Genomic DNA, 8620 nt, shown 5'->3' with positions numbered 1-8620 from the left:
GGGGAGGATGTCATCAATAAAAATTACACGCAAAATGCATTAACTTTTGCAAACAATCTTTAACTAGAATAGTGTCTGCCGTGTGTTCGCGGACGGGGTTCGATGTACAATCAAGTTTGCTCCAGTTTATCATTCGTTATCATCAAAAGAAACAATATATTTAAATGAAACTATACCATAAAGTTCCTCTAAATTATTCTTCAGACGACATTGGGAAGAAAATGGTAGAAATTGTGTCAGGCAATATTACGAGTCTGTGTGTCACACATGGAGTCCTAATTCGAAGAAAGGGGGAAGTTATACAGAGAATTGGTGCATGTCAACAATGGTCGGGAGATCGAAAGATGTTTACAGTCGGTCTAGCGAACACTGCTGTTGTTTTGTAAAACAGAATTCGACTGGAACGTGTTAGTAAAAGGTTCATCGGCAAATGCTAAGAAAGACGACAGACATCTCTTCATGACACGAATTAGCTAATGAATAAAAAAATACTATCTAAACACCGCCAAGGGCCAATCATGGCGCCATCGGTTGAATTATTTCCTTCCCACACAGTTATACGGACAAAAATCACCTGTTAAGATGCCAAACCCCTGTCACATAATTCACGAAGTTGGCCTCCCGAACACTAGTCGAACGTCCCACAACCATGGTTAGGAGTAGGTCGGTGCAAAGTCGGGTCGACTGGTGGTTGGCGAATTCGTCTATACTAATGTGTCAAAATGTTTAAAACATTCGGGGGTCGGTCGGCAGGTTGAAACATGGTTGGCTGGTGTTCGACTGTGAGTCGGCAGAACACCGATCAACTGCTTTGGAGTCAGCGGTGTTTGGGGCGTGTTTATGGGTCAAATTTGACTCAAATTGAACTCAAATTCGCTTCGTTTCGTATAGAAGGATAGGCGTGTCCTACATCTGGTTAGAGTGCTCCCGAACGTCAGCCAAACTTGGTCGGTTAGCTGGTGCTCAGGAACAACTTCGGGGGAAGGTCGTAAATGTGTGACAGGGGCTTACAAACCACCCTCATACATGTACATTAACAAACACAAGACAAACTTCCTCCACCCACTCCCTAGCCTACATGTATAGCCGTGAAACTGTGTCTGTACATGTCACTACTAGGCACACAAGAACAACAACTTACCTTAAAAATACCGCTTCCAACCGACTGCAAAAATCTATCCTACAGGTAGAAACGACGGCGGCGAATCAATAAGAAAAAAAAAAGCTGATCGAAACTTGTGTCAGCAGCCGCCAGCCGTCCGACCAACGCCCTGTAGACCCTTGTTGACACAGCGGTGAGGTCTGCCTAAACACAGACCATACTTTAATCCTAATTTTCGTGGTGGATTTTCCTGTTCCTCTTCACACACTTCGTCAGTATACAGACCGTAACGTTGACTTGGCAGTGTTTATTTAGCCACTTAAAAGCTGAATACGCGATCAAAATGTATTTGATTTTAATTACAAATACAGAAACAGCTGGTGCTTTATTTGTTCCGCAAACTCGGTACAGAAAGGTCTCTATAACTTTGAACTCTAACATTTTATTGATATGTCAGGGAAAGGGGCGGGGTTTGGAATGAACGTACGCATGTACATGTATGATGTAACTGTATAAAAGTTTTTTGTTTTCTTCACCTTGATAAAGTAAGTCAGAAGGTCTCACGTGAGTACAATTGTCTGGCTCATCTGACGAGTCTGAAGTGCAGAGCACATGGTCACATGAGCTGCTGCCATGGCAACGGCTGTATGCGATGACGCAAATGAACTTCAGTAAGATAATAACAACACGCCAGTAGCATATACTATAAAAACAATGCCTCTTTTTTCATGAAAGTATAAATCATCAAAACTGTGTATATCTAGCACCAATTCTGACTTTACATTGATACACAAGAACTCCGGATCTTTAGATATCTACATTGTGAAGAACAACAAAGTACCATTTGATGACCTTTCATCATGTTTTTGATCTTGCATACTTCCCAGTTCTGTGGTCCACATGTTTACGTTAACATCATCACACAGTAGTTATCTCGTGAGAAATCAGGAAGTCATCGATCTTACAGCAGCAGAGGGTACTGAGAAACCACCAGGGTTACACGTATCAATAAAATTGGGCGCTTATTGTTTACTCAAACTATCGATGGGCGTGGACTTTCACCTGCCAGGTGACCGCATGAAGTCAGAGCGTTCATGACAACTCGAGATCATGTTGACGACAGTCGCGGGAAGACAGACGAAAAATGTCCAGGTACAAAATGACTAATAAACTGGTGGATGTACCAGCTACTAAGTATCTAATATCAGCCCAGAAAAGAACAAGAAACAGTCATGCCCTCAAATATCAGAGTTATCAACCAAGGATTGAGGTGTTCAAAACTTGTATTTTCTAAGAACTATCGTAGAGTGGAACTCGTTGCCAACAGGCACAGTTGGGGCAGCTGGCTATATTACACCGAACGACTCGTTACGCCTATAACCTTTGATCACCTAGACCTAAACATTGTTTAAAGTTGTATTACCGAGGATACTCAGTACTTGGTTGCAGCGATTTACACTCTGCGATAGTTCTAGATAAAGATCATTTATCCTAGAACTATCTCAACAAGTTAACAGAGCTGACATGGCAGCCTCATCCCGCTTTTCGACGGGTTTCGTCACAGCATCCGATGTTGTGATTGTTACTCAAGTACCAATCTCTCTTATCTGTAAACGTAGCACTATTGATCTACATTTGTTCTGTCACCTTTGAGTGGCAATTAAAGGGGAAACTTACAACTTTAATGCTCCTAGAATTTATTATCAATTATCCATCAGGAAGTATCGACGGTAACACCACGTTTTGGGGACATTTTTATAATCCCTAACCGTAATTTGTTAATTACTGTTTATAATAGGTTTAAACAGTAACCACGTATGGCGACATCAAAGCAACTAGACATAAGGGATGAGAGTGCAAGGCAAACAACAACGCTAAAATGTGCTTAAAGGCACCCAAAGTAATTTTAGGGCGAAAAAAATATTCTGGATGAGGAGATCTGTCTGATATGGACATTTACTGCCATTTCTCAGCACCATTTCATACTTGAAGCGTTTGAAATAGTCCCAAAATCAGTTACGTGAGGCGTCTCGTTATATTTCTTGGGTACCGCCCATAAATGTAGAGAACCAGCTTACCAAACAAAACAAGCAACCGTTCTTCGTCAGCGACATCGCATATTGCACCTTAGATATCAATATGCCATGGGATAGGATCAACTTTCTACATTAAAGTAATGACCAAAAAGCTGACTTTGGAAATCCAGTTTTGCTACACTGAATTTGCATTGGATGCCCTTAAGTGCTTGAATTTGAAATTTCTATTGCTGAATTTCATCCTTACCGGTTTTTGCTGCGTCTTCTCTTAAAATTCTTCAGTTCTTTCTTACAAATGAAATGACAGAGTGGCTCATTCAATCCATTGAAGGCTTCGTTTCGAGTTTTTTCCCTTAACCATAAGAAATGGGTGTGTCGTGAGTGAATTCCAGGCAAAAGTAAGCGGTTTAGAAAGATTTGGGTCAAATGAGACGGATGGCTGTTGTTGTGTAGATAGCTGCTGTCCCGCCCAAACGTAATACAAACAGCACATAGCTGTGTTACTGTTGTGCTGGAGGAATTTTAAATGGTTCAGGTTGGGGTACTCTCTTGTTTTCATGCTCTGTAACACTAACAGTACTAGAACATTAGGTCTCCAGGACCACAAATGTACAGATTGTGTTTGAAAATGGAAAAGCAAACAAACAAATAAAACAAACATAAATAATAGATTGCCCTCAAAAGTCATGGTTAGGTTTGAGTGTATTTTATTCAAATCTATAACATATGAAATTGAAGTATGGACATCACGATATTTGGACACTCTCTGATGTGTACTATACATGTAGTCAACAGAAAACACTTCAATGTAAGTTTCACCAAAGAAAACCACAGGGACATTTACTTTACTTACTCTACACAATAACTATGTATACTGAAGGAACTATTAAGGACTGTGTCAATAAAGTCTTTGTAACTTACAAGATATTGTAGGTACTTCTAATGACAGAGAATTAGAATTAATTGCAACATCACCATATCTCAAAATGAAAAGCAACTTTACCTAAAAATGTTAGGATTTTGAATTTGACTGTGACTTTTCTCCCTGTATGTACATTGAAGTGTTTATCTCCTATCTCTGCAGAGAAAATATATTTCTGTACAATTATACCTCACAGAACCGCACCACGTTATATATTTATTCAAACTAGGACGGACACTAGAATGAGAAGATACCATTTTGCTTTGCCAGCTATACAATTTTCTCACCTGTAAGGACTCACCTTTTGTGTGGTAGCTGTGTTAATTTTAACCAACAAACCCACAAAATAAAATTGTACGCAATGATTATGACACACATATATACCATTACATTTCAGGTAAGTTTCCTAACCAATGTAACCACCTCTACATTGTTACATTGTAGGCATCATTTTCACAGGATGGAGACCATTGGGCTAACAGTAAGCGGCTAATCATTGAGATCTTTGAAAGATCACTGAGAGATCATAGGAAGACCTTGGACTTGCAGATAATTGGAGAGCTGTTGAAAAACATGTTTTGGATGCTCCACAGTCTGTTGCTTCAGTCTATAAAATTCCACTTCATTGTTCAGAACCATGTTATCATACAGTCAGCATGTCGACACAGTGTCTGTACATGTGCAAAACCCATAGTATACATGTAACGGTATTGTGCAAAGCACTTTGGCAGAATGTCTCGTATTTGCATACTTAAAGATGAAATTCCACTTGTTGTTTTTAAATGATGTGTCGGAAAACGGGCAAGATTCTGATGCAACAGTGACCAAACATCCAACAAAAACTTTTAAATAATCCTGGTTGCACACATGATATTACAGGTTGCGCACAGGCACAGTATGTTCTGCTGATGTGCTCATACAGTCTCCGCAGTTTGACAAAGAATCCTCCCTGCTCCTGTCTCATACCCCCTCACTGAGCAGCTTCTTTCTTGGGTTTCTGCTGCTCTCTGTCCGACACGCCGTACTCGGCGTTGAAGGCCCGACCAATGATGAGCCTGCGCACCTCGCTTGTGCCCGCTCCAATTTCGTACAGTTTGGCGTCCCTCAGGAAGCGACCGGTGGGGTAGTCGTTCACATAACCATTTCCACCTGATGGGATAAAGTGAATTTATATAATTTTCTGCATACATACATTTGTACCATGTATTTGTCAATAGAAAAGCATCTATGACATTCATATCAATCTCATCTTTTAATTGTTCCACAAGAAAGTCTTTTACGTGGGGCATTCAGGGAGGTACATGTATCTGTGAGATGTTACAGAAACTTTTTTCAATGTCTTACTATTGTTATTTTTGGGTAAAAAAGAGAAGACATACCAAGACACTGGATGCCATCCAGAGCCACCTTAGTGGCACACTCTGCAGAAAAGAGGATGGCTCCAGCACAGTCCTGAGGAAAAGAACATTAAAGTGTGTCTGAACTACATGTACATGTACAGTTTATCTGGCATGCTTGAGTTTTACTGTACACAACTATTCCCAAAAAATGAATTTTGAGCCCTGCTGTAACATTGTAAAGCTTGGTTTGTGTTTGAGTTAAGCCACACGTCGAGCATATCTTAAGAATAAAGAACCCGCCACATTTATCAAAAATTTCAGAGGTACATTCCACTGGAAAGTGGTTCAAACCTTACACGTATCAAGTATCTGCACACAGGAATGATTATGTCTTCCTACCTTAGGTATGATACAGCCCCTGTCCAGGGCCCTGGCAACATTGTACACATACGACCTGCACACGCTCAGCTGGGTGTACATGTCTGCCATTTTTCCCTGCATCATCTGTACTCAAACAACAAGAAAACATTTAAAAAATCTGTCATGATTGTCCTTGGGATAAGATTTCAAGATGAAGTCCACAAAAGCTAGAAATTTACTGTTAGTCACTGCGAACAAAAGTTTGTGGTCTGAGAAAAATGGACAGAATTATTCATTCACAGAGGTGGCGGGTGCAGAAAAAAGAAATTTGGCGAATTACTTGTTCATGGTTATGATAATTTTGCAGTACACAAGTGACCACGAAAACTGCGAAATATAAAATTACCATGAAAAAATTGTGAAGTTACAGTATATATGAATGATTATGTAATAACTATTCATTGTACATTTATATACGAATGTAGAGTCAGTCCATTCAACAGTTATGGATTTTTGTTAATAGTTTGGGTTCTAATGTTCGTGTTAGCAAAAGAAAATGATTCCATCTTTAACTTCTTGAGTACCTGGAAGGTGCCTATCTTCTGTCCGAAGGCTTCCCTGGTGTGTAGGTATTGGATAGTTACATCTAACACAGACTGCATCACTCTGTAGAGAAGGGAAAAACAATACTTATCACAAGTCTTGTCAACTCAAGCCTAATGTACCAACATATCAAAAGCTCTAATGATAACAAAGAACAGGGTTATCACCAGAATGTTTTCATATTATAGAGGTCAGGAAGGATAACTTGCTGTGGTGCAAGACAAGCATTGAGTCCCAAAGTCCCAAACATATGACACAATAGGGAGTCCCAAAAATTATCAAACCTCACAACCCTTCGAGACACTATTTCCCGCTCACTGAGGGACAAATTACTTGGTTATACATGTATCTTCATTTTAACTATTAACTATGGCATGCATGGCAGGCACAATCTAAATTTGACCGCAACTATACAGTACCCAGTAAATTGGTGCAGCGTCTTTTACTAGAACATTCCACACAGTAACCACACAGGTAAATAGCATATAACATGATGTTACATGTGTATGTATTCTCAATCCTTCTACAGCCTCACATTGTGTTATTCATGAACTTTGCTAAACATTACAAATCTAGTAGTTACAGACAGACAGTTGATTTGTATTTACCCCAGAGGACCAGCAGAGAGGACACATCTCTCAATGTCCAGCCCAGAGAAGAGCACATAGATGCCTCTGTTTACTTGTCCTAACACATGGGAGGCTGCAGAAGTAAAGAGAGAGCAAACACTCAGTTAAATAGAACATAAGACATAGGAAAGAAGGACTCAAGAGCTGTCAGAGTTTCTCTATTATTTCAAATGGGTTTGCTCAATGCAAGTCCAAGAGACTGTTCTGGACACTGTACTAAGTTGGAGATGGTGGTGAACATTGGTTTTGGAGGTTTGTGGGGGGAAGTACTTACCGATGTCCGTGGAAAAATGATTTTGCTGTAGAATTGGTATTTGGACAGTGTAATGATGTGAGCTAGACCAGAATTACAAATTTAATAATTGGGTGGACAGGAAAATTAATGTTTCTGGTTTCAGTCCTGAACACTTTTTTTAGGTATCAGCTAAAATGATCCAACAAAAAAAGTAAAAAAAAGTTACACAACACATCAGGACTGCCTGAAGGACCCGTCCAATATTCTGAAACCCAACTCTGACTGAGTGAGAAACTCTGACTAGCCCATGTCCAGCACGTCGGCAGAACGTACTGCGCCTGCGCGAAACCCGTAATGTACTGTACATAGCAATTTGGCAGAATGTCTCATATAAGGTTGTATTCGCTCATATAAGGTTAGCATTTCGACAGCAGTTTCCAAATGTTGTGTCGGAAAGAATATCCTCTGCAACAGGCAAAATTCTGATGCAACGTTGACCAAAAACCCAACGAAAAACGCGAAAATACAGGGTTCTGCGCAGGCGCAGTACGTTCTGCCGACGTGCTCCCATGTCCCAGTCTACCAAAGGGAACACCTTACCCTAAACATCCTGCACCCCCGAGTGCCCTCTCAATATTCAAACCAGAGAACAGCACACGTATCCCTTTGTTAAGCCCTCCTAAAATGTTGGAGGCTGCAACCAACAAAAATTAGTCAGGAGAACAAAAATCAGCAGGCATCAATTCATCAATATGCTTGCAAGATTGGTATCCAGTATTGTGCAACAACTCAAGCATCATAATTAGTCTTTTCTTGTCGCCATGCTTTTTGAAGAAGACCACTTTTCTTTGATCCCCTGGGTGGTTGTCTTAGACAAGTTTGACTGTAATATGTGTTCATCACTTCTTACCTGGCACCTTGCAGTCCTCAAATACCAGCTCACAGGTGTTGGAGCCTCTCATCCCCAACTTATCTAACTTTGGGGATGTGCTGAACCCGTCCATACCCTGAAATAATTAAACTTAACATTACTAGTAGACATTTCAGATTCGGAAACTACAAATCTACTACAAAGGTAACATTTGCAAGCAAATGTTCTCTTATTTACACACAGATATATGTTTGTAAATTAGAAAAATAGTTTGTGTGTAAGACAGTTTGAAGTACAAATGTAACTACAAGTACTTTTTAGTTAACACAAGAACAGCCTCCTACCTTCTCTATGATGAAAGCTGTGACCCCGTGTTGAGGTTTGGAGGCATGTGGCTCAGTTTTAGCATACACCACCAGGGTGTCTGCATCTGGACCATTGGTGATCCAAAACTTTGTACCATTCAGAACATAGTAGTCACCTGTGGAGATAACGTGGTCTAATGTAGCTTTGTTCTATACA

General features: G+C 40.2%; 1 pseudogene across 1 annotated transcript in view; it reads right to left on the bottom strand.

Moving 5' to 3' along the window:
• Nucleotides 1-3828: 3828 nt before the first annotated feature.
• LOC109466565 overlaps nucleotides 3829-8620 on the bottom strand; it is a 50310-nt pseudogene continuing 45518 nt past the window's right edge. Inside the window, exons 20-26 of the transcript XR_002140026.1 lie at nucleotides 8443-8579; nucleotides 8138-8234; nucleotides 6972-7065; nucleotides 6345-6426; nucleotides 5800-5904; nucleotides 5440-5512; nucleotides 3829-5209 (exon numbers count right to left, since the gene is read on the bottom strand). The product of XR_002140026.1 is annotated as an uncharacterized LOC109466565 (transcript). The remainder of the gene's footprint in view (nucleotides 5210-5439; nucleotides 5513-5799; nucleotides 5905-6344; nucleotides 6427-6971; nucleotides 7066-8137; nucleotides 8235-8442; nucleotides 8580-8620) is intronic.

The sequence above is a fragment of the Branchiostoma belcheri genome, unplaced genomic scaffold, assembly GCF_001625305.1.
Source record: "Branchiostoma belcheri isolate BF01 breed outbred unplaced genomic scaffold, Haploidv18h27 scaffold17, whole genome shotgun sequence".
In the NCBI taxonomy this organism is placed as follows: domain Eukaryota; kingdom Metazoa; phylum Chordata; class Leptocardii; order Amphioxiformes; family Branchiostomatidae; genus Branchiostoma; species Branchiostoma belcheri.
Note: the sequence above shows the minus strand (reverse complement) of the source record. Positions and strands in the feature narration are given on the sequence as shown.